Source organism: Balaenoptera borealis (genome assembly GCF_965194805.1).
Source record: "Balaenoptera borealis genome assembly, chromosome: 13".
NCBI classification, from domain to species: Eukaryota; Metazoa; Chordata; class Mammalia; order Artiodactyla; family Balaenopteridae; genus Balaenoptera; species Balaenoptera borealis.
Window position 1 is genome coordinate 64,978,548 of NC_138870.1, and position 25,332 is coordinate 65,003,879.

Here is a 25,332-nt window from a genome sequence, read left to right on the forward strand (position 1 = left end):
CAAATAGTCCATGTTAACTTTGCAAATAGCCACTCATCCAAAGGATATTAACAATAGAAGTCGAAAAAGTGGTAAAGGATAACAATTTATTTTTATTTCTTTGCTCTTCCCCAGGAAGAGACATGTGGTTAAAAAATTGGATGAGTGGTGAAGGCTTTAGGCCATTCTGTGAAACTGTTCTCTTGATTAAGCAGTATTATTACGAATACAAGTGTTATTTCTAAGCACCTTCTATGTTTACTGGCCTTTTTAGGTATCTCGAGAAATTAAACAGAGAAACAAATCTTACACTAGTAGGGGAAATGTCATGTTCTGTCCGAACCACAATAGAAAGTAATCAGAATTAATTTGTATTGTCATTCCTGTCTGTGGCTAGAAATAATTTTATTTTGTGGAGTGTGGGGACTAATATTTTAGAGTCTTTCTGCTAAATATGACTAATTTTCTAAAACAAAAACAAAACCAAAAAACTTGAACATTAGTATTTCAAATTTCTCAATTACTTTTATCTTTATTGCATTCTATAAGCAATGTGCATAACCTTCCATAAATGTCTTTTAACCTCTGTAACTTTTAGTATACTAAAAAGCCATTAAATTTCAATAATACATTTCAGTGTTTAAAGCCCACTGAATAATTCAATTAATGAGAACACTATGTGCCATTGGACGCGGTGTGGTTTGCTCTCTTTTGTCAATATTAGTTGAAAGGGTTGTGGAAAGGGGGTAAATTAGACTAGAATTTTTAAAACAACGGAATTTATAAGAATAAATTGTATTTACCTTTGGGAAGCATTAAGGTACCTGCTTAGAAAAACAGGCCATTCATTTCTCCTGTTCTTCAACCCGAGTCTCCGTTGATGTCTGTCCCTGCTGTCATGGCTCTGTAACCTGCTGAGGTCTCAGGTGGAGAAGCCACAGTTGCTCAGCTGTTCTAGATAATCTGCAGAATTCATTATTTTTCTGCAGACAATGTGGAGGCTATCACTATAGCCTTCTTTTAAGAAAACCTTTACTACAAAGACAAACTCGCAAGGCAATCTTATATAGATCATTCACATGGTAGAGGATTTTTGGCAGGGAGGGATTTACAAAGGGAATTACCCTGAGATTCCTGCAAAAATCAATCTCCCTTGTGCAATAAAACCCAAACTGACTGCCACAATTTTTTGGATGGAATTTTCAGGAAGACTTATTGAGAAAATAAGTAAATTGAATCCTTTCCAGGCATTTTTAGGAAGGGAATTTTTATTGTAATTGAATGGCTCCTCAAAATTGTTATTCCTTACAGTTTTCTGTCATTCAGATCTTGGGCAGGAGTTTTAATTCCAGATATTAAATATTTATTGATACGCATTCATCTCTTGAATTGCTTTCATTACCACCAAAGTATGGATTTTTGGCCAGGAAACTGTTACAGATTTTTAGTGGAATGATTTACTGGTTTATAATTTGAAAATACGAAGCCTGTAGAATATTAAGTATAGAATATTGGTAGAATTACCTACTCCTATAAGATAATGCCCGGCAAATTGTAACTGCTTTTATTCTTTGTGTTCATGTGCTCCTGTATGTGCATGTGTGAACATGCATGTACCTATGTGCACACGTGTGTGCACACACACACACACTGTGTGTGGTTAGGACAGTGGGGATGACAGTGCTATATTTCCTCAGTTAAAAAAAAAGAGTAGGGGATTTTCATAAATAAAACTTTAATATTGGTGTCAGTGAGCTCTACTCATGGGAATGTGAGGTATAGAATTGGGTCTTTTATTGGCAGTTGCCAGATTGGAATGCTTTCTAAAGCCAGATTGAAATCTCTTCTAAAGCAAAGGAAGATATTTACCTTAAGAAGCTAAGGCACAGGAGCTCGATTGGAGACTGCTGTACAAATAAATGCTAATGCAGTGGAATGTTATTTGCGTCAGTCTGCTCCTAAATACATCAATTTTCTCTTTTGGTATTCCAAATGCTCAATTAAATTCTTCAATTTTTTTCTCCCCCCCTAAGGAGAATGACTTGAACATAGAATTAGTTCCAGCTGAAGCAAGACTATTAACCTGTTATTTCTGGGCTGCATTTGTATATATAATATACTAGTTTGAAAATGATTCAATAATGAATTTGCAGATCATGACACAAAGTAATACTATTAATGCTCTGAAATATGTGGTTAAATGAGCACTGATTTTTAAATGAGTATTATCTTTTAATGGTGTATAATTAAGATTTTCCTAACTATACATTTTTACAGTACAGTTCTTTCTGAATTCATATTTATATATGCTTCTAGAAAGAAACCACACTAAATGAAAAAAGAAGGATTTAACATAAAAACCCAGGAGTAGGGCTATGCAAATTGGAGATATAAGAAGGTAGCATAAATGTGTATCTTTTTTATAAAGCTAATGGCAAGGAGTTAGGATTTTATTGTGCTTTTATTTTACAAATTAAAGGAAATTGTTATCATTTGGATAGCATGTTGGAAGATGCTTACCATTCTTTTTGAAATGTTCATGTTCCACAATATGCTGTATATTAACAGTTAACAGATTTATTTGGCAATAAAATAGTAGAAGAATAACATAATGAAGAGCCATTTATCATTGAAATAAACTCTCCTTTTGAGAGCTCATATTGCAAAATCTGAGACAGAGTGATGTAAACAATATCTATGAACACTGACTTTATTATAGAAATGATGAATTATCATTTTTATGGAATCAAAATCAAAAGTCAAGAAGGGAGAGTTTGAAGTAATCACAGTCAAGGCCCTGCCTCTTATGCCCACTCCATGTAGACAGCAGGTGAACTTGAGTCCTTTCTTTAGTCTCTGCTGAGGGAAATTCACTACTTTATACAGGAATTTGATGCTCAATGAAAACAAGAAATTCATACTTATATATAAATAAGCAAATTAGCTCTTTATAATTTAGCTATGGAAGGTAAGTTGATAACAGTAATGTATAAGATTATATGTATGTTGTTATTTATAGCAAAAATACCTATTAAAAGAGTCTTCAGAGACACATTACATATGATGTATAGACCTTGTTTGCATCCTGATTCAAACACCAGGTCTAAAAGGACGTTTCTGAGATAATTGGGAAAATTAAACATGAATTAGAATATAGACAGTATTAAAAATTTTTCAGTAATTTTATTGAGTTTAATAATAGAACAGTGATTTTGTTTTTTAAAACTCCCTTATCTGTTTGACATAAGTACTGACATACTGATAGAAATACTGACATATTTCTAGGAGAAATGATATGGTATCTGGACTTTGCTTTAAAATACTCCAGAAAAAATTTGGAAGGAGGTTGATGAAACAAGAAGACGAGAAAGCTGTTGAAGCTGGGCAAAAACATTTAAAATCTTCCATCATAAAAAGTTGGAGGAAAAAATAAAGCACTCATGTCTGAATGTACACATTCAAGTATTATTTGAAAAGTAGTCATCTTGGAAGGTCTTATGCTTATTCTATACTTATTCCAATAGCAGCACCAGTAGTTAAAATAGCTCTGAAACACATTTTTTTTTGTTAAAAAGCAGAAATATATTTATTCATATAATTACCCCTTTATCAGTATCATGATTAAAATTTTTTTTACATCTTTATTGGAGTATAATTGCTTTACAATGTTGTGTTAGTTTCTGCTGTATAACAGAGTGAATCAGCTATACCTATACATATATCCCCATATCTCCTCCCTCTTGCGCCTCCCTCCCACCCTCCCTATCCCACCCCTCTAGGTGGTCACAAAGCACCGAGCTGATCTCCCTGTGCTATGCGGCTGCTTCCCACTAGCTATCTATTTTACGTTTGGTAGTGTATATATGTCCATGCCACTCTCTCACTTTGTCCCAGCTTCCCCTCCCCCCCGCCCCCCCACCCAGTGTCCTCAAGTTTGTTCTTCACGTCTGTGTCTTTATTCCTGTCCTGCCCCTAGGTTCATTTTTTTTTTTAGATTCCATATGTATGTGTTAGCCTACGGTATTTGTTTTTCTCTTTCTGACTTACTTCACTCTGTATGACAGACTCTAGGTCCATCCACCTCACTACAAATAACTCACTTTCATCTCTTTTTATGGCTGAGTAATATTCCATTGTATGTATATATGTGCCACATCTTTTTTATCCATTCATCTGTCGATGGACACTTAGGTTGCTTCCATGTCCTGGCTACTGTAAATAGTGCTGCAATGAACATAGTGGTACGTGACTCTTTTTGAATTATGGTTTTCTCTGGGTATATGCCCAGTAGAAGGATTGCTGGGTTGTATGGTAGTTCTATTTTTAATGAAACACATATTTTGAAATTGTGTTCACAACAGTGGAATTCTAAGCTTGTGGACTACATGGCTCATGGTAGAGTTTGGGTTTCCAGGGGAGCAAGGTAGAGTAGGGAGTCCTTTGTCAGCAAACACACAGCATCCAAAGGCAAGAGAAAAATTTAAGTCAGAGTTTATTTGGAAAATTAGTAGTTTAAGCAGTGGGGAAATCATTGCTAATACCCAGTTAAAAGAGCCAGAAGTAGAATCAAGTTCTGGATTCAAGATCTGTAAGTTGGGAATAGAGTAGAGATTGACATAAAGTTGAAAAATACTGCTGACCTCAAACAAGCTAAGTTGTCTAGTATTACTAGATAATAATGAACACCAGTAGGTTCATAAGGTGTGCTGGGGGTGTGGGCAGGAGATAAGCAGAGGAGCCAGTGCAGGACAATCAGGAATGCTTACTCTAGAAATGCACCTCACTTTACAGCCCAGGTTATATCACGCAGTTTGGACATATACTTTTAATCACTGAACTTGGCTCTGAATGCCTTTCGTTTACTTTCACAAATTAGGTACACCCTGAAGAGATGCAGCTTTGCTCCCCTGGACGATATGCAAAAGAATATGTCACAGGTTTCAAAGGCCATTCCAAAATAAGAGTTGCAAGAGACTGGCCAATAGAATCCTTGAAATAAACCTATAACTTCCTTTCTTAAAAAGGACAAAACCTGTTTATGTAATGTAAAAATTCTGTTATGTTTGTTAAAAAGTCAGCCATGTTACTTTGTAGTTATAGCTCATAATTGTTATTGATTTATAATTTCTCATTTAAAGGTGATAAAATTGAATAGCATCACTAAATTCTAATAATGCACGGGAAAAGGAGGGGTGTGTGTGTGTGTGTGTGTGTGTGTGTGTGTGTGTGTGTGTGTGTGTGACAGAGAGAGAAAGAGACAAAGAGAGAGACAGACAGAGATGAGGGGGGAGAGAGGGAGAGAGAGACCTTTACTTCTAGCTCTTTGAGCAGCTGGGTAGCTGCTCTACCCCCTTGCCTCCTCCTCTCATAGTCCCTCTTGGTTCTTATAACAATTGACCCTGTCACTGATTCATGTGAGAAGCAGCACTGACTCTTCTAAAAGGTCACCTTATTCATTCATTAAACGCCACTCACCTTGCCATATACCATAGCACGAAAGCACCTTACCTGACCACTGGGAACACTGAGAATAAATGCAGTCGCTTCCTTTCTTTCCCTGGGGGCTCATGACTACCTAGCCACACAAAACTGAGGATGTAGCTGATAAACACGAAGCTTAGGCTGACACACACCCCCACTCACACATTAAGCTGGTGAACAAGATCCCTTATGACTATAATCTAGACAGAAATCATTGCAAAGGTGCCCTTCATCCTGAAGGTCCCTCCTCTGTCACCACCTACATGAACTGGAGATTTCTCTGCCAGTGACACTACCATGGGGACACAAGGGAGGAAGACATTAGCAAATGCTGTTTCTTCTTTTCTTCTTTGTAGTTCTCACAGTCCTACTGTACGCCTGACATCTGACACAATGAATACATTATCAAGTCATTAGCCCTCCTGAAAAATATGATGCTTGGATCTTCTGTCAGTCAGTGTAGTGTAGATCCAGAAGAGAAGTAGTTAAGTGTTAATGGATTTGCTTTAGGCATTTCGCAACCTATTGGTCCTAATTAGACTGAAAACGGGTTGCTATAGACAACCTGGAAATTTAAATAATGCATTTATTCTCATATATTCTTCCTAAACATGTCAGCAAGAAGCTAAAAAAAAAGACCAGAGAGATGTCTTAAAGCAGTGTTGGAATTTGCTTTTTCAAAACATAGGGCCAAAACACCACTGAATTTTTATGTGCAATTGATGGTTTGACTCCGCAAATCTTAAAATGGTGTTCTGAGTATAGCACATGCAAGAAGCTTACACCATGTAGCGCCTAAACAATGTGGTTGCAAAAGATATTTGAATTAATCACTAGAAATGCAAAGGCTAAACTGCAGAAAAGCACAGATTCTCCAAACAAGGGGCAGGATGAGATCTGAAACCAGCATGGGTCCCGGTGATGTTAAGCATAGAGAAATAAGAGCCAGAGGGGTCATTTATTATATGAGCTTTAATGAGCTGCAAGAGAGCAGTGCAACAGTGGAGGTCCTTTGAAGTACCCAGAACCCTCAGAAGACAACATTTGGAGAGACATACAGGCATTTGCAATAATCAATGGGAATGGTGGCAAAAGCATTAATTAAAGCTGCTGCAGTTTCTTGCAATCCAGTGAGGTTGAGATTTCAGATAATTGTAGTACAGTAAATGCAGTAAAGAAACTAAAGCTATTTGTCTCATATGCAGGCCAATTTTCCATACACAATCAACTTTTACTTCTTATATTCCCTAACAGCTGCTCTAAACCCACTGAGGATTCGGAAGTCGTGATACAATATTAGTAAGAAAATTAGAGTGGTAGCAAATCACAAGTTGCTTTCTGAGCAACACAGTAGGAGGTCAGTTAATATGAAATACCCACAGCCTGTGTGCACACACTCACATTTCCTAGGAAAGTCTAAGCAAAATACAGCCTTCAGGAATACACTCTTAGTAGCTTTTGCATAACAATAACCAAGATGCTGATAGCAGCTAATGAAATTCTGATGCTGAAGAAGGTCCCCTAAGGGTCAGAACAAAGCCCTCTAGGAAAACAGGGGTAAATACCTTATTTAAAAAGTAAACAGTCAGTCTCATTTATTTATTCATTCAATAAATATTTATCGTGGACCTTGTTTCTGTCACTTTCATTAGGCCCTGGAGATGTCCTGGTGAGAAAATACAGACTCTGTTCCTGACCTCATGGAGTTTAGAAGGAGACAAATTTTAATGAAACATTCACATAAATAAATGTATATTTACAAACTGTGAAATTGCTTTGGTAAAGGTAACTGATACTGTGAAAGCGTATAATAGAAGACACTGACCTTGACTGGTGAGGGTGATGAGGGAATATGAGGGATGACTAGGAATTCTAGAGAAGAGGAATTCAGCAGAACTCTTGTTAGAAGGGAAAGAATGTGCAAAGAGCCTGTGGCCTGAAGAAGCATAGTGCTTGAAGAATTGCGAGAGCCAGGATGTTTGATGGGCAGAGAGCAAGGAGTAAGATATGAAGTGAGATGGAGACACATAGGCAGGCACCAGACCATGCAGGCCACAAGGATTTTTTATTCCATGAAACAAAGGGAAATTTAGGCAGAGGGATGATATAAGCCATTTGAAGTGATGGCTCTGGATAAAATGTGAAGAATGGATTGGAAGAAGTTAAGAAGATTGCTATAGCCAGTAGCCCAGGAAAGAGAATGGTGGTTTAGACAAGGATGGTAATGAAGTACATGGAGAGCCATGAACAATTCATGGAGAGATATTTAGAAGGTAAAATCCATAGAAGTTAAAAAAGTTTTAGATATAGGGGTGGCAAGTGAGAGGGAGGTCTTGAGGATGACTCTTAGATTCTGACTTCCATAATAGGATGACAAGGCGTGATTTCCTTGGATAGGAAACCTTGAAAAACTAACTGGTTTATTACAAGTTCATTTTGAGGCATACATGGAGGTTGAGAGTGATTTTGATGGGTGCAAGTGGAGGTTTTTGACTCCAATTGGATATTTGGGTCTGGATCTAAGACAAGAGGTATGTACATTTGTGTATCATTGATGTTGGGTTGGCCAAAAAGTTCGCTCTGGCAGTGAATACGTTGTTCAGTAAAGTTCTTGGTGAAAATGAAAAAAGTGTCTTTTATTTTTACTTAAAACCGAATGAAACTTTTGGCCAACCCAATATAAAGCTGATAATTGAAGCAATGGCTGTGCATGAAATTATCAATAGAAAGAGTAGAAAGTGAAAACAGGAGTTAGCTAATATTAAGCCTTGAGGAGCTATATTTAATAGAGTGGCTCCCAAAGTATAGTCCCCAGACCAGAAGTATTCGAATCACCTGGGAATCTACTGGAAAAGCAAATAAACCTACTGAATCAAAAACTCCGGGAGTGGGACCCAGCAATATGTCTTCAGATGGTTTTGATGCGCTCTCAAGTTTGAGAACCACTGATAATGGAACGGTGGAGGACGTGTTTGTAAAGATGATGGAGACTGAGCTGCTTGCCAGGTGGTAGAAGGAAAACCAAGAGAGTCTAATATTAGAGTCCTTAGGGAAAGGGATGGAAAAATTCAAGGAGAAGGTCAAGGTCAACAGAGTCATATGTAGTCAGGAGATCAAGTGGAATGGAGATCACTTTCGACGTTAGAGAAAGCTGTTTTGGTCAAGGCTTGGGATGGAAATATACTGGAGAGTATTGGGGTGTGAGAGGGTGGGGAAGAAAAGGATAAGGATTTACAACTCTTTTTTGAAGTTTGAATAGGCTCTGAATCTGGAGGAGAAAATCGGGATGTGTTTTAACGCGTCATGAACATGTTTAAATGCTGATAGAAAAGAGCAGATTGAGAGAGAGTACAGAGGAGCCAGATCTAGTATATCAGCACGTGAGCATTCTCGGGAAGGCAAAGAGCATGGGTTCGAGAGCCCAGATAGAAAGACTGTGTTCAGATCAGCTCTCTTGTAGTTTAAGGGATAAGTAGAGGACCCTGTCTCATACCATTCTCTTCCTTGCTTACTGTGCTCAAGTCATATGGAGCTTTTTTGTTGTTGTTCCTTGAACATGTAATAAACGCATCTCTTCAGGACCTTGGTTCTTGCTTTCTCTCTTGATCTTCCCATGACTGACTCACTCTAGTCATCTGAGTCATAACTGAAATGCCACCTCCTCACAGAGCACCGTATCTTAATGTTGCCACCTTTTATCGCCATCCCCAATCATGGCCTAAGCCATCATCCTACTCTTATTCCTCACAGCAGCACTTTTCACTCTCTGAAATTATCTTATATACTTATTCACTGGTAGGTAACTCCATGGGACAGAATGTCTTTGTCCTGTTCCCAGCTTTAGCTCTGGTTTTCAGGACAATACGTGGAGTATGGTAGGCATTCTACAAACATTTGTTGATGGAAAGAGTAAGGAGTGAGTGCAGATATATCTACCTTGTACATTTGACAGAGGGAAGTAGAAGGGTTTCCTTTCACTAGGTTTTACTTTCTCTCAAAGGAATAAAACAGAGGTCATCTTCTAAGGCCAAAGGTCAGGGGAAATCGGGGATGTTGGTTTACTGAAGAGTGGAGAAGGTTTCCACTAGTCCTGGAGGTGGGAGAGTGAGTAGACTATAGAATCCAGAATGAATTCCAGGTGGTGTTGAGAGTCAGTTTGAGGATGATAACCAATAACCTTGAACTTAGAGTGGTGCCAGTTGTTCCGCTGAGTGACTTTCTCCAGTGATGCTCATGTCCATGGAGGGAGACATGGAAAGAGCAGGTGGTTAGGTACATCAGGGTTGGTATTTTTCCCATTATCATGGACTTCAGGGCCTGACAAGGCTAAAGGGTCATGGCAGAAACTGTCGAACAGGAAAGTTGTGCCAAAGAGCAGGATGTCTTGTTCTGAGTCACAGCTTCCACGATCACAGAAGAGTGAATGTTGGCGGTGGAGGTGGAAGAAGTCATTAGAAAAGAAGGTCAGTGAATTGAGTTTTCCTAAAATGTCTTGAGGGCTTGAAATGTTTTGTAAACCAACCAGATATTTCCAATCATAATATAAGATACTTAACTAAAAAAATAACAGGTTAAAAATTGCCTTCTGAATCCTAGCCAATGAGTATAATGTGTTACCATGAGTGTAATGTGTTACCATAATGGTAGATGTCATTTTCGTGCAGGTCTTAGGGTTGCATCTCTGAATTATGAATGATAAAGTGAAACCTCATTACCTCATTCCACTAATGAAGAAATAGTGATAATTTGGTTGCCAGCTGGGCTAATACTTTGTTTCATTAGTGAAAGAGCTATAGAGTAAGAAGAAATGGATTTGTATATTGACTTTGTCACTTCTTCTGTGTGTGTGGCCTTGGGCTAGCTTCTTAACTCTACTGAGCCTCTGTTTTTTTGCATCTGTGAAAAGGAGGGAAAATTTAAATGTCTCATAGCATTATCCTAAGGATTAAATGAGAACATGTAGGTAAAAGTGTCTGTAAACAATAAATCCCCATACAAAGAGAAGGCCTTTTTACAATCTTCAGAAAATATATTTCCTAAAGAAATTAACATCATAATAAGACCTCAACCAAATGCTTCTTAAATTTTATTTATTTATTTATTTATTTATTTATTTATTTATTTATTTATGGCCGTGTTGGGTCTTCGTTTCTGTGCGTGGGCTTTCTCTAGTTGCGGCGAGCGGGGGCCACTCTTCATCGCGGTGCGCGGGCCTCTCACTGTCGCCGCCTCTCTTGTTGCGGAACACAAGCTCCAGACGCGCAGGCTCAGTAGTTGTGGCTCACGGGCCCAGTCGCTCTGCGGCATGTGGGATCCTCCCAAACCAGGGCTCGAACCCATGTCCCCTGCATTGGCAGGCAGATTCTCAACCACTGCGCCACCAGGGAAGCCCCCCAAATGATTCTTATTACAAATTTTTCATCATCTTAGAAGAACTGTTTACAAATAATACATAAAATTATGATCATAATTATGTAATTAAAGTGGACTGAAAAGAACTGTCCTGTTTTGCCAAACATACCTGAAATTAATGAAAACACATTTATTAAAAATAGTTTATAAAAATGGTTTTTAATCCTGATTTTTCCTGATGTCAAAGAGGCTATTTTCTCAGAATGTAAGTTATTTTATTTTAAAATATAGCAATTCTAGCACAGTGACTCTGTGTGTGTGTGTGTGTGTGTGTGTGTGTGTGTGTTTGTGTTTGTGCAGCATACCTGTAACTTCTGTAACTTTTTTCTTTTCAGATCAAAGTTGATACCTATAATTATTATCCTCATCTAGACTAGTTTAATTATGGAAGCACAATTTCCTGTATCAATGAATAGACTGATCGATGCAACTTTACTAACATCTATAGCCTGACCAGATATTTCAAGTCATAATATAAAATACTTAACTGAAAATAAGAACACAGCATTACTATGTGAAATATACATAAATTATTTTGTTGTATCTTTATAGTATTTTTTTATTTTTAGGGAGACACACATTGACCCAAACCTAGTGTTTGGTGTTGGAAGCAGGAGAGAAATGGAAGAGGTGATTTATTTATATATCAAGTAATGAGGACAAACCTCTCATTTTTACAGTATGATCAATGGTTATAAAATAACTCCAAATCTTCTCTTTACTGACTTGACAACACCTATATACTTCCCCCTACACCCTTTTCAGCTGTTGGCTCAATGGGGGTATAATTGAAAACAGACCAGTTACTCCTTTTTTTGAAAAATTACGGCTGTATGTGCTCTCCAGTGTGTTGCCCAGGCACTGTCAAGTGATGAAGCCGCTTGAAAGTTCTATGAATATTTGTTTTGATTACTTACATCTAGGTTGTCTCAAGCTATTAAGAGAAGGAAGCTATGTTTCTTTCCACATCAACTCACTGAAGCCTGAGCTCACTTATCTATCAAGTGAAAATGGAATTTAATTGGTGGCTGCTGAGAAAGTTCAACGAAAAGTCACCAGTACGATTTCCCATGCTGTGGATGCTTTCTGAGTTAAACTTGCCAGGATGCCAGCCAATGTGAACCAATTTTCAGTAAACATTTTGTTATTCTAAAATTTTTGGTAAGGAAATTCTTAATTTATGTTTTTTCCTCCACCTGTCTTGGAAAACATTACTCAGGAACAATACAAATCATTGTACCATAGACCCGAGGAAGGGAAGTAGAATATTCAAATGTTATAGGGGAAAAACAAGTCAAACACAATAATATTTGTAACAATGATGCATGTTTTTTTTTCCTTCAAGTTGGATGTAAATTAGGAAATGTAATTAGGTGAACTAGATTAGTTTCCTATTAATGCTACCTCCTGATTGAAAAAAGCAATGATTTGAATTCTTTCATGTTTTTCCATGTTGTTTTGGAAGAGCCCAGAAGCCAGAGCCCAGCTATGTGGCTCACAAAGAAAGCATTCTACCTAAACTCCCTTCCAAGGAAAAAGTCAAAACTGACAGCACATTAGATGCACACATGGTTACACATCAACCCGAGTAGCCCTGGCATGGTGGTCTCCAACTACAGCACATTAGATGCACACATGGTTACACATCAACCCTAGTAGCCCTGGCATGGTGGTCTCCAGTGCCAGTGCCAGTTGGGGACTGTTGACCAAGCAATAAGCAGGCATGGACGCTTCAGGGATTCACCAGTCAAATGGATTGGTGGTAAGGCAGGCCAAGGGATAAGAAACAGAAATCCTAAATAATACTGGGTCCTCTGCAGGCCGTCCTTGTCATTGCTTTATTCGGCATACCCTCCTCTTACTTTCATTTTCAGCCAGGTGGAGCTTCCTTCACTTTTACTAGAACAGTGGTGTATCTGGAAGCGGGGGTGGGGAGGGAGTGTCAGGGGCAGGGGGAACACCTGCGGTCCTGAGGGCATCTCCAAAGCAGTCCCTTTTCAGACCACAATGGGGACGAGAAGGTTGATAGTATCACCTGATTGCAGACGCTGACTGTACCTATGATACAAAGGGGCCATTTGTTTTTTCACACTCTCTCTTCCCAGTCTGTCCACATGCTGTTCTTTTTTCCTACTCTTCCTTTTTCTCTTGGATAACTCTTACTCACACTCCAGGCCTCAGCTTGGACATCACTTCCAATAGGAAGCCTTCCCCCATCTCCCCCTACCTGAGCTAGGTTGTTTTCTGTGTATCCATTGCCCCATTTACAGCTCAGAATTCACCACAGGGTGTTGCGACAGCCTGTTGGTTGGGTCCTTCACTAATTCATATGCTCTCTAAGGAAAGAAGCCCTATCTGTCTGGTATCCCAGTGTCTGACATCCCTACTGGATCATAATAGGCATGTGATAAATACTTGTTAAATTGATGAATGAATGAATGATGAATGAACTGCAACAATGTATATATCGTCTCAGGTGGATTTGAAATACAGCCTCTTTCTTATTTCAAATCACATCTGTTGTAAATCAAACATCAGTGCTATATACAATGGCAGGGGAAAGTACATGTGTTTTGTTTTGGTCTACTCATTGATTAGGAGGCCTTAAAATGAGACTTTACAGATTGATCTCAGTTGACTGATTAAAATATCTATGTAATGACTTAGCTATTATTTATAGAGTATACATGCATGATGGCATGTTAATATTTATGTGGTTCCAGTTTTCCATAAATATCAAGTATTTATGGCAATGAGTATAAATTTTGAAACTGAGAACAACAGTTAATTTAAAGTCAGAAATAAATAGGGTACCAAGGAAGCTGTCTGAAGATGACATGGTATCGGTTTTGCTGACTGTGTGAGGGGAGGTAGGAAGACATGTTCTAGACGTCTTGTCACTTAAGACCAGACAGGAGAAACTTCTGCTGAGGGTCAAGTTAGGACTTAAACATGATGAGTAAAAACAAATGTTGGTAAAGCTTAGAGAGGGTGATAGTGATGAATTTGGGCTTCTATGGCAGATCCATTGAGGAGGTTTGACAGTTACCAACTTTGAATGGGGCAAAGGTTTTTATTTTAGTAGTTTGTCATATACACAGAAATTTGGGAAAATGACATATTCCACTGTGATCTCAATACCTCTATTGGGATGAAATTTCTTAATTGTGTTGATTTCACTATCTAAATAGATCTTTAATATACCCTTTTGTGTTTATCCCCACTGGGGATAAATAATTTGGTTTAACCCCTTTATCTCTTTTATGTAGACCACTGGATAACCTTCTGATTGGTTCTTTTTTTTTTTTTTTTAACTGATTGTGATTGTGATTACCAGTATATTTGGATTTATTTCAAATATCTTATTTTGTTGTTTTTATGTTACTTTATTTAAATTTGAATTTTATTTTATTTTTTTATACAGCAGGTTCTTACTAGTTATCTATTTTATACATATTAGTGTATATATATCAATCCTAATCCCCCAATTCATCCCACCCCGTTTCCCCCGCTTCCCCACCTTGGTAACCTTACGTTTGTTCTCTACAGCTGTGTCTCTATTTCTGCCTTGCAAACCGGTTCATCTGTACCATTTTTCTGGATTCCACATATATGCGTTAATATACAATATTTGTTTTTCTTTTCTGACTTACTTCACTCTGTATGACAGTCTCTAGGTCCATCCATATCTCTACAAATGACCCGATTTCATTCCTTTTTATGGCTGAGTAATATTCCATTGTATATATGTACCACATCTTCTTTATCCATTCGTCTGTCGATGGGCATTTAGGGTGCTTCCATGACCTGGCTATTGTAAATAGTGCTGCAATGAACATTGTGGTACATGACTCTTTTTGAATTATGGTTTTCTCAGGGTATATGCCCAGTAGTGGGATTGCTGGGTCGTATGGTAATTCTATTTTTAGTTTTTTAAGGAACCTCCATACTGTTCTTCATAGTGGCTGTATCAGTTTACATTCCCACCAACAGTGCAAGAGGGTTCCCTTTTTTCCACACCCTCTCCAGCATTTGTTGTTTGTAGATTTTTTGATGATGGCCATTCTGACTGGTGTGAAGTGATACCTCATTGTAGTTTTGATTTGCATATCTCTAATATTAGTGATGTTGAGCATCTTTTCATGTGCCTCTTGGCCATCTGTATGTCTTCTTTGGAGAAATGTCTATTTAGGTCTTCTGCCCATTTTTGGATTGGGTTGTTTGTTTTTTTAATATTGAGCTGCATGAGCTGTTTATATATTTTGGAGATTAATCCTTTGTCCATTGATTCGTTTGCAAATATTTTCTCCCATTCTGAGGGTTGTCTTTTCATCTTGTTTATAATTTCCTTTGCTGTGCAAAAGCATTTACGTTTCATTAGGCCCCAATTGTTTATTTTTGTTTTTATTTCCATTACTCTAGGAGGTGGGTCAGAAAAGATCTAGCTGTGATTTATGTCAAAGAGTGTTCTTCCTATGTTTTCCTCTAAGAGTTTTATAGTGTCCAGTCTTACATTTAGGTCTTTAATCCATTTTGAGTTTATATTTGTATATGGTGTTAGGAAGTATTCTAATTTCATTCTTTTACATGTAGCTGACCAGTTTTCACAGCACCACTTATTGAAGAGACTGTCTTTTCTCCATTGTATATCCTTGCCTCCTTTGTCATAGACCAGTTGACCATAGGTGTGTGGGTTTATCTCTGGGTTCCATTGATCTATATTTCTGCTTTTGTGCCAGTACCATATTTTCTTGGCTACTGTAGCTTTGTAGTATAGTCTGAAGTCAGGGAGTCTGATTCCTCCAGCTCCATTTTTTTCCCTCAAGATTGCTTTGGCTATTCGGGGTCTTCTGTGTCTCCATACAGATTTTAAGATATTTTGTTCTAGTTCTGTAAAAATGCCATTGGTAGTTTGGTAGCGATTGCATTGAATCTGTAGATTGCTTTGGGTAGTATAGTCATTTTCACAATGTTGATTCTTCCAATCCAAGAACATGGTACATATCTCCATCTGTTTGTGCCATCTTTGATTTCTTTCATCAGTGTCTTATAATTTTCTGAGTACAGGTCTTTTACCTCCTTAGATAGGTTTATTCCTAGGCATTTTATTATTTTTGTTGCAATGGTGAATGGAATTGTTTCCTTAATTTCTCTTTCTGATCTTTCTTTGTTAGTGTATAGGAATGCAAGAGATTTCTGTGCATTAATTATATATCCTGCAACTTTACCCAATTCATTGATTAGCTCTAGTAATTTTCTGGTGGCATCTTTAGGATTCTCTATGTATAGTATCATGTCATCTGCAAACAGTGACAGCTTTACTTCTTCTTTTCCTATTTGGATTCCTTTTATTTCTTTTTCTTCTCTGATTGCCGTGGCTAGGACTTCCGAAACTATGTTGAATAATAGTGGCAAGAGTGGACATCCTTGTCTTGTTCCTGATCTTAGAGGAAATGCTTTCAGTTTTTCACCATTGAGAATGATGTTTGCTGTGGGTTTGTCGTATATGGCCTTTATTATGTTGAGGTAGGTTCCCTCTGTGCCTACTTTCTGGAGGGTTTTTATCAGAAATGGGTGTTGAATTTTGTCAAAAGCTTTTTCTGCATCTATTGAGATGATCATATGGTTTTTATTCTTCAATTTGTTAGTATAGTGTATCACATTGATTGATTTACATATATTGAAGAATCCTTACATCCCTGGGATAAATCCCACTTGATCATGTTGTATGATCCTTTTAACGTGTTGTTGGATTTTGTTTGCCAGTATTTTGTTGAGGATTTTTGCATCTATATTCATCAGTGATACTCATCTGTAATTTTCTTTTTTTGGAGTATCTTTGTCTGGTTTTGGTATCAGGGTGATGGTGGCCTCATAGAATGAGTTTGGGAGTGTTCCTTCCTCTGCAGTTTTTTGGAAGAGTTTGAGAAGGATAGGTGTTAGCTCTTCTCTAAATGTTTGATAGAATTCACCTGTGAAGCCATCTGGTCCTGGGCTTTTGTTTGTTGGAAGATTTTTAATCACAGTTTCAATTTCATTACTTGTGATTGGTCTGTTCATATTTTCTGTTTCTTCCTGGTTCAGTCTTAGAAGGTTATACCTTTTTAAGAATTTGTCCATTTCTTCCAGGTTGTCCATTTTATTGGCATAGAGTTGCTTGTAGTAGTCTCTTATGATGCTTCGTATTTCTGCAGTGTCCATTATAACGTCTCGTTTTTCATTTCTAATTTTATTTTTTTAATTTTTATTTATTTATTTATTTATTTATTTAATTTATTTTTGGCTGCATTGGGTCTTCGTTGCTGCAAGTGGGCTTTCTCTAGTTGCGGTGAGCGGGGGCTCCTCTTCGTTGCAGTGCATGGGCTTCTCATTGTGGTGGCTTCTCTTGTTGCGGAGCACGGGCTCTAGGAGCGTGGGCTTCAGTAGTTGTGGCACACAGGCTCAGTAGTTGTGGCTCACGGGCTCTAGAGTGCAGGCTTAGTAGTTGTGGCTCATGGGATTAGTTAGTAGTTAGTAGGCGTAGTTAGTAGGCCTCCTAGAAGTCCCTGGAGCTGCCAATAAGTGAGGGATGGAGGATGTACCATCCCTGAAAAGACCATCTCCTGCAAAGTAGGAGTGGGCTGGGCCTGGGGGGTAGCCCATGCTACCCAGTTTAAGCTTCTGTGTGCTTGCAGTTGTGTGGGGGTGGGATGGTGGCCCTGGGGAGTGGAGCCCTCCCAGACGCCCTGCTGCAACTGGTTCCCAGTCCTTCTCTGGCTGGCCCTGCTCCCAGCCTCCTCCCACTCACCATGGACCTCACCCAACAGGGGTGCACCCCTACCCCCCACCCACGTCCCATACCATCCACATTGACACAGGCTCACAGTTCTCCCATCCAGAAAAACTCCCCCTGGACTCGACCTTCAAATTCTCCCTGCATCTCCCCGCTCCCTCCTTTCCTTTCAAACCTGCATCAGAAACAGCAGCCACCTCCAGCCCCTTCTCCCTTCTGCCACCAATCTGTCCCTCCTGCAGAAAACACGCCAGGCTCCTTGAAATGCTTTCCTCCCGGTGCCTGTCCGGGCCTAGGCTGCACCAGGACGCACAGAATTATCCAAAAGCAACTTTGTAATGCTCCTGCAGCCCAGATCTCTTGGTATGCGGAGATTCCTCCACGCCTGGAGCTGCTCCAGCCATTCTGAGCAAGGCAGAACCCTGCGGTCACTTACCATCGCACATGAGTTCTTCAAGTCTCCAAACCCGAGTCACAGCCAAGATTCAGGACTGATTCACACTGAACTCATTCCTGGTGCCATGGGGTGAGAATAAGGGATGAGGGCCCTCTTCCCTCTTTCTCTCCTCAGATCCCCTCTTCGATCTTCCCCACATGTCAGCCCGGTGGAGGCAGGGGACGGGAGGAATGGGAAGGGGCAGAGAAGCCCTGCCCATCAGGTGTTGTGGACACAGGCCCTGTCTCTGGGTGCTTGAAGGGTGTGGAGTGTCCTCTCTTGGGCACTTTCATGGCCACTCCGGGGCCCCCAACCGGGGTCCTGTGTCTCTCCCTTCTGCTACTGAGCCTCAGGAATCCAAGGTCCACCCCCGTCCTCCTCCCTGGGCCGTTTGCCCCTCTTGGTAGCCCATGAATCTAAGAGAATCCCCAGGCTGGCTCACTCGGCCCTGGCCCACCTTGTACCCTGGGAGACACACTCCCTTTGCTGAGCTAGGGACAAAGTGTGATGCAGCTGATACAGGGCTTGAGGCAGACACCAGCCAGTGTGCCATCCCTGTGGCACTCAGGGGGCATACCTCAAGCTCTGTGAGGGTCCCAAGGAAGCCCCTCTGTATCTGGGGTGAGAAGCAGGCCCCCGCAGGGCAGGTTGGGTGCCCCAGCAGCTCTGTGCAAGCCCCCTCTTCACCCACACTCTCTGGTCCGTGGTTTCCATGTGATCTTGCAGCCGTGCAGCCACCTGTCAGCCTCCAACTGTGAAAAAGTGTGCCTCCTACCAGGGGTCTGACGAACCCCTCTCTTTAGCATCCGATGTCTCCTGTGCTTGGTGCCACCACGAACACTCACAATCCAGCACCAGTCACACTTGGCTGGGCCTGACTCTGCTGCCTGGCCTGAGTGCTGGCTTTTCTTCCTTAAGCACAGTCAGACAAACTTGAGTTCAAATCCCAACTTTACCATTTAGGAACTCTGTGGCTTTGGACCTCTGAGACCCTCTGTTTTCTTCTGCAAAAAGGGGTTGCAATCGTTGCCTCATAGGATTGTCATGGTGTTTATTTTTATTTTATTTTATTTATTTATTTATTTATGGCTGTGTTGGGTCTTCGTTGCTGCACGCAGGCTTTCTCTAGTTGTGGGGAGCAGGGGCTACTCTTCATTGGGGTGCATGGGCTTCTCATTGTGGTGGCTTCTCTTGTTGCAGAGCACAGGCTCTAGGCACGCGGGCTCAGTAGTTGTGGCTCTCAGGCTCTAGAGCGCAGGCTCAGTATTTGTGGCTCATGGGCTTAGTTGCTCAGCAGCATGTGGGATCTTCCCATACCAGGGCTTGAACCCGTGTCCCCTGCATTGTCAGGCAGATTCTCAAGCACTGTGCCACCAGGGTAGTCCCTCATTTCTAATTTTATTGATTTGAGTCCTCTCCCTTTTTTTCTTAATAAGTCTGGCTAAAGGTTTATCAATTTTGTTTATCTTCTCAGAGAACCAGCTTTTAGTTTTATTGATCTTTGCTATTGTTTTCTTTGTTTCTATTTCATTTATTTCTCCTCTGATCTTTATGATTTCTTACCTTCTACTAACTTTGGGTTTTGTTTGTTCTTCTTTCTCTAGTTCCTTTAGGTGTAAGGTTAGATTGTTTGAGATTTTTCTTGTTTCTTCAGGAAGGATTGCCCTCTTAAGACTGCTTTTGCTGCATCCCGTAGGCTTTGGATTGTCCTGTTTTCGTTGTCCTTTGTCTCTAGGTATTTTTTGATTTCCTCTTTGGTTTCTTCAGTGATGTCTTGGTTATTTAGTAATGTATTGTTTAGCCTCCATGTGTTTGCATTTTTTATGTTTTTTTCCCTGTACCTGATTTCTAATCTCATAGTGTTGTGTTTGGAAAAGATGCTTGATATGATTTCGATTTTCTTAAATTTGCTGAGGCTTGATTTGTGACCCAAGATGTGATCTATCCTGGAGACTGTTCCATGTGCACTTGAGAAGAAAGTGTAATCTGCTGTTTTCAGATGGAATGTCCTATAAATATCAGTTAAATCTATCTGGTCTATTGTGTCATTTAAAGCCTCTGTTTCCTTATTAATTTTCTGTCTGGATGATCTGTCCATTGGTGTAAGTGAGGTGTTACAAAGTCCCCCACTATTATTGTGTTACTGTCGATTTCCTCTTTTATACACGTGTTAGCATTTGCCTTATGTATTGAGGTGCTCCTTTGTTGGGTGCGTATATATTTATAGTTGTTATATCTTCTTCTTGGATTGATCCCTTGATCATTACGTAGTGTCCTTCCTTGTCTCTTGTAACATTCTTTATATTAAAGTCTATTTTATCTGATATGAGTATTGCTACTCCAGCTTTCTTTTGATTTCCATTTGCATGGAATATCTTTTTCCATCCCCTCACTTTCAGTCTGTATGCGTCCCTAAGTCTGCAGTGGGTCCTTGTAGACAGCATATATAAGGGTCTTGTTTTTGTATCCATTCAGCGAGCCTTTGTCTTTTGGTTGGAGCGTTTAATCCATTCACATTTAAGGTAATTATTGATATGTATGTTCCTATTACCATTTTCTTAATTGTTTTGGGTTTGTTTTTGTAGGTTCTTTTCTTCTCTTGTGTTTCCCACTTAGAGAAGTTTCTTTAGCATTTGTTATAGAGCTGGTCTGGTGGTGCTGAATTTTCTTAGCTTTTGCTTGTCCGTAAAGCTTTTTATTTCTCTGTTGAATCTGAATGAGATTCTTGCTGAGTAGAGTAATCTTGGTTGCAGGTTCTTCCCTTTCAAGACTTTAAATATATCATGCCACTCCCTTCTGGCTTGTAGAGTTTCTGCTTAGAAATCATCTGTTAACCTTATGGGAGTTCCCTTGTATGTTATTTGTCATTTTTCCCTTGTTGCTTTTAATAATTTTTCTTTGTCTTTAATTTTTGCCACTTTGATTACTATGTGTCTTGGCGTGTTTCTCCTTGGGTTTATCCTGCCTGGTACTCTCTGCACTTCCTGGACTTGGGTGGCTATTTCCTTTCCCATGTTAAGGAAGTTTTTGACTATAATCTCTTCAAATATTTTCTCAGGTCCTTTCTCTCTCTCTCCTCCTTCTGGGACCCTTATATTGCGAATGTGGTGCGTTTAATGTTGTCCCAGAGGTCTCTTATGCTGTCTTCATTTCTTTTCATTCTGTTTTCTTTATTCTGTTCTGCTGCAGTAATTTCTACCATTCTGTCTTCCAGGTCACTTATCCGTTCTTCTGCCTCAGTTATTCTGCTATTGATTCCTTCTACTGTATTTTTCATTTCAGTTATTGTATTGTTCATCTCTGTTTCTTTGTTCTTTAATTCTTCTGGGTCTTTGTTAAACATTTCTTGCATCTTCTTGATCTTTGCCTCCATTCTTTTTCCGAGGTCCTGGATCATCTTCACTATAATTATTCTGAAATTCTTTTTCTGGAAGGTTGCCTATCTCCAGTTCATTTATTGCTTCTCTGGGGTTTTATCTTGTCCCTTCATCTGGTACATAGTCCTCTGCCTTTTCATTTTGTCTGTGAATGTGGTTTCTGTGAATGTGGTTTTCATTCTACAGGCTGCAGGATTATAGTTCTTCTTGCTTCTGCTGTCTGTCCTCTGGTGGATGAGGCTATCTAAGAGGCTTGTGCAAGCTTCCTGATGGGAGGGACTGGTGGTGGGTAGAGCTGGGTGTTGCTCTGTTGGTCAGAGCTCAGTAAAACTTTAATCCGCTTGTCTGCTAATGGGTTGAGCTGAGTTCCCTCCTTGTTGCTTGTTTGGCCTGAGGCGACCCAGCACTGGAGCCTACAGGCTCTTTGGTGGAGCTAATGGTGGACTCCGGGAGAGCTCACTCCAAGGAGTACTTCCCAGACTTCTGCTGCCAGTGTCCTTGTCCCCAAGGTGAACCACAGCCACTCCCTGCCTCTGCAGGAGACCCTCCAACACTAGCAGGTAAGTCTGGTTGAGTCTCCTATGGGGTCACTGCTCCTTCCCCCTGGGTCCTGGTGTGCATACTACTTTGTGTGTGCCCTCCAAGAGTGGAGCCTCTGTTTCCCCTAGTCCTGTCAATGTTCTGCAATCAAATCCCGCTAGCCTTCAAAGTCTGATTTTCTGAGAATTCCCCCTCCTGTTGCCATACCCCCAGGTTGGGAAGCCTGACATGGGGCTCAGGACCTTCACTCCAGTGGGTGGACTTCTGTGGTATAATCGTTCTCCTGTTTGTGAGTCACCCACCCAGCGGTTATGGGATTTGATTTTATTGTGATAGCGCCCCTCCTACCGTCTCATTGCGGCTTCTCCTTTGTCTTTGGATGTAGGGTGTCTTTTTTGGCGAGTTCCAGTGTTTTCCTGTCGATGATTGTTCATCAGTTAGTTGTGATTCCGGTGCTCTCACAAGAGGGAGTGAGCACACATCCTTGTACTCTGCCATCTTGAACCACTCTTCCTTCTGATTTGCTCTTGTTTGATTTTATTCTCTTCATTCTTCAGGAAATTTGGTGCATCCATTGAGGTGATCATCTAAAGCAGGAATTGGCAACTCTTTCTGTAAAGGACCAGGCAGTAAATATTTTAGACTGTGGGCCATGTGATCTCTCTTCCAACTCTTCAACCAGGTTGATGTAATGTGAAAGCAGCAATAGACAGTACATAAATGAATGAACATGGCTGTGTTCCCATGCAACGTTTATATGGGCCTTAAATTTTATATAATTTTCACATATCACAAAATATTATTCTTCTTTTGTTTCTTTTCAGCAATTTAAAAATGTAAAAAACATCTTGCTCATGTGTCATATAGAAACATGAAGTGGGCTGACTTTTGCTTGCAGGCCATAGTTTGCTAACTCCTGTTCTAAAGCATAAATTTAATTGTTATGTCTTTATTTTCTATCCTTAAGTCCTTTTGTTACAGTTATGTTACTGATTCACCTGCTGTGACAGATGGCCACTGTACATTGGTTAAACTGGGTTAACGTTGATATTTGTTTCTGTGTAATAGATAAAGTATAATTATTCCAGGGCATGTGTGGAAGCTCCATGAAGCTGGGGACCCAGGAAACTTCAGTCTATTTGCTCCCCATCCTCAAGGTGCTGCTCTCATCAGCATCATCCAAGTTGCCTCACCATCACTTGTTTACATTCCCAGTAGGGAGGGGAAGTGGGGAAGGAGAGGGCAAGCTCCTTTCTAAAGAGCATGACCCCCATATTGCAGACAGTAATTTGCTCACTTCGCATTGGCCAGAATTTAGTCACATGTACATATCTAACTATTAAGAGAAGCTGGCACATGCATTCTTCATTCTATGCATTGATGAGTCCAGTTTAAAATTGTGAGCGCTAACACTGTGAGGAGGGAGGAGAAATAGGGGGAGAGGGCAACTAGTGGTATCTGTACGTTCTTATCTTTCCATTGTGTTCTGAGCACATAATCTGGTTTTACTAATCTGGCTCCTTTTCCCATTCCAGTCCAATTTTCCATCACTTTCCAGTTTGAATCTGGGTTCTAGTTTAACACAATGCTTAGTCGTTTGAGCTCAAAGGCTAGACTCTTCCTGCTTTCGCCAGATTTTTTTTGTCTGGAGTACATTCCTTCCTTCCCTTCTATTTCATAAAATGTCTAAACTCTTTTCAAGAGTTCAGATGTTGTTTCTTCTGCTAATTCTTTCCCTAAATTTTACTCTGTATTGCATTATCTCTTGCTAGAATATAAGCTGCCATCTTTGTATTTCTAGCATGTGTCATTTAGTGAAATCTTAATCTGTGTTTGTTGAATGAATAAATGATGGGATGCTTTTGCCCAGCAATGGTAAGATGGATTTTACTGCCTGTGAAGAGTCAGTTGGACCATATGTAATGAAAAGGAGGGAGACAGGGAGTGATGGATTAGGGGAGGGGAAGATTGGTTAGGGTTCTCTAGTTAAAATGAAACAAAATTCAGTCTCAAACATTTTAATAAAGGGGGCTTATTAAAATATACTACGGAGCTCACAAAATTTAAAAAAAATGTTCACAAAAACAACTAAGTTTGAGGATGAGAGGCAAGCAAAGGAGCACAGGACATCTTGGAGGGCCTAACAGTGGATGTCTCAGTCCCAGTGTCTTCAGTTCCTGTGGATCTCTATTCAGTTTTCACACACCTGGAAGAGAGAGGAGGATTGGCCTAGCTTGAATCAAAAACCACCTTGTAAGTAGCACATGGTGGAATATTGTCAGTGATAGTTACCAGGCAGCATAGGGTGAATAAGAGGCAGTTCCCCAAAGAAACGGATATATTGCCTCACTATGAAAAAATGGATGACTATCACAAAGGTTTCCAGTAGCCATAACATATTTCTACTCCACCACTGCTCCTTGGAGATGCTTCTCTCACTCTGTTGTAGAAGTAGCATTTAGTCTTGATTTCGTCTGCTTTGTGGTCCCGGCGGCAGCAGAGGCTTTTCTCTCCTATAGTCTGTCATAAGAGTCTTAGCTCACAGAGTTGACAGGCTCTGTCTCTGTGAGTCTTGCCAGGAGTAGAAGGAAGGATAAAATTTGTAGAAAAATCACCAATGACCTTCCAAGGAGAGAAAAGAAAAGCAGCAAGAAATGCAGACTTAAAAAATAAAATCATCCTGGATCTAATTCTGAATTATTGATTCACATTTTTGATTGGTTATTTTCTCCCACAAAGGGAATGGAGATCATATTGAATGACTTTGTTTTTGCTACTTTGTTATTGTTATGGCTATTCTTTTTTCCATAAACCCAAAGCAGAGGGATTTATTATAAAATTTATATTTACCCAAGATAAAAGAGAAAAACTCAAACCTCATCAATATTGAAGAAAATATGCATCATTAAATACCTTGAGTGTAAAAGTGGTATCAGGGTTGAGACTGAGAGGGGCTGTAAGTGGGAATGCAGCAAAAAGCAAGAGAGTCTAAACTGAAATTAGAAAGATGTGGGAGAGGAAGCTCTTTGACAAAGATGTACCTAGAATTCCTTAGACAATGACACAAAACTGGTTGTAGGGCTTCGGAGGGGACAAATTATCCTGAGGGAAATTGTGAGCAGATTTGTATGGAGTTGCACCAGGTGCAACAGTTATAGCCCAGTGAATTAGAGAACAGTTGAATACACTGAAAAATTACATAAAATGTCATACAGTTACATCAGTCAGGGTTCAGTGCAAGGAATGGGAAACATTCTATGCCTTTAATTTAATACATGATATTTTATGCTCATAAATTATGAGAAGGGAGGAAGAAGTGGGTTCTAAGATGGGCC

The 25,332-nt window shown here is 39.8% G+C and overlaps 1 protein-coding gene across 7 annotated transcripts in view; it reads left to right on the forward strand.

Moving 5' to 3' along the window:
- Positions 1 to 25,332, forward strand: part of NAV3 (neuron navigator 3) — a 1,129,181-nt gene that overhangs the window by 226,940 nt on the left and 876,909 nt on the right. The window lies entirely within an intron of this gene.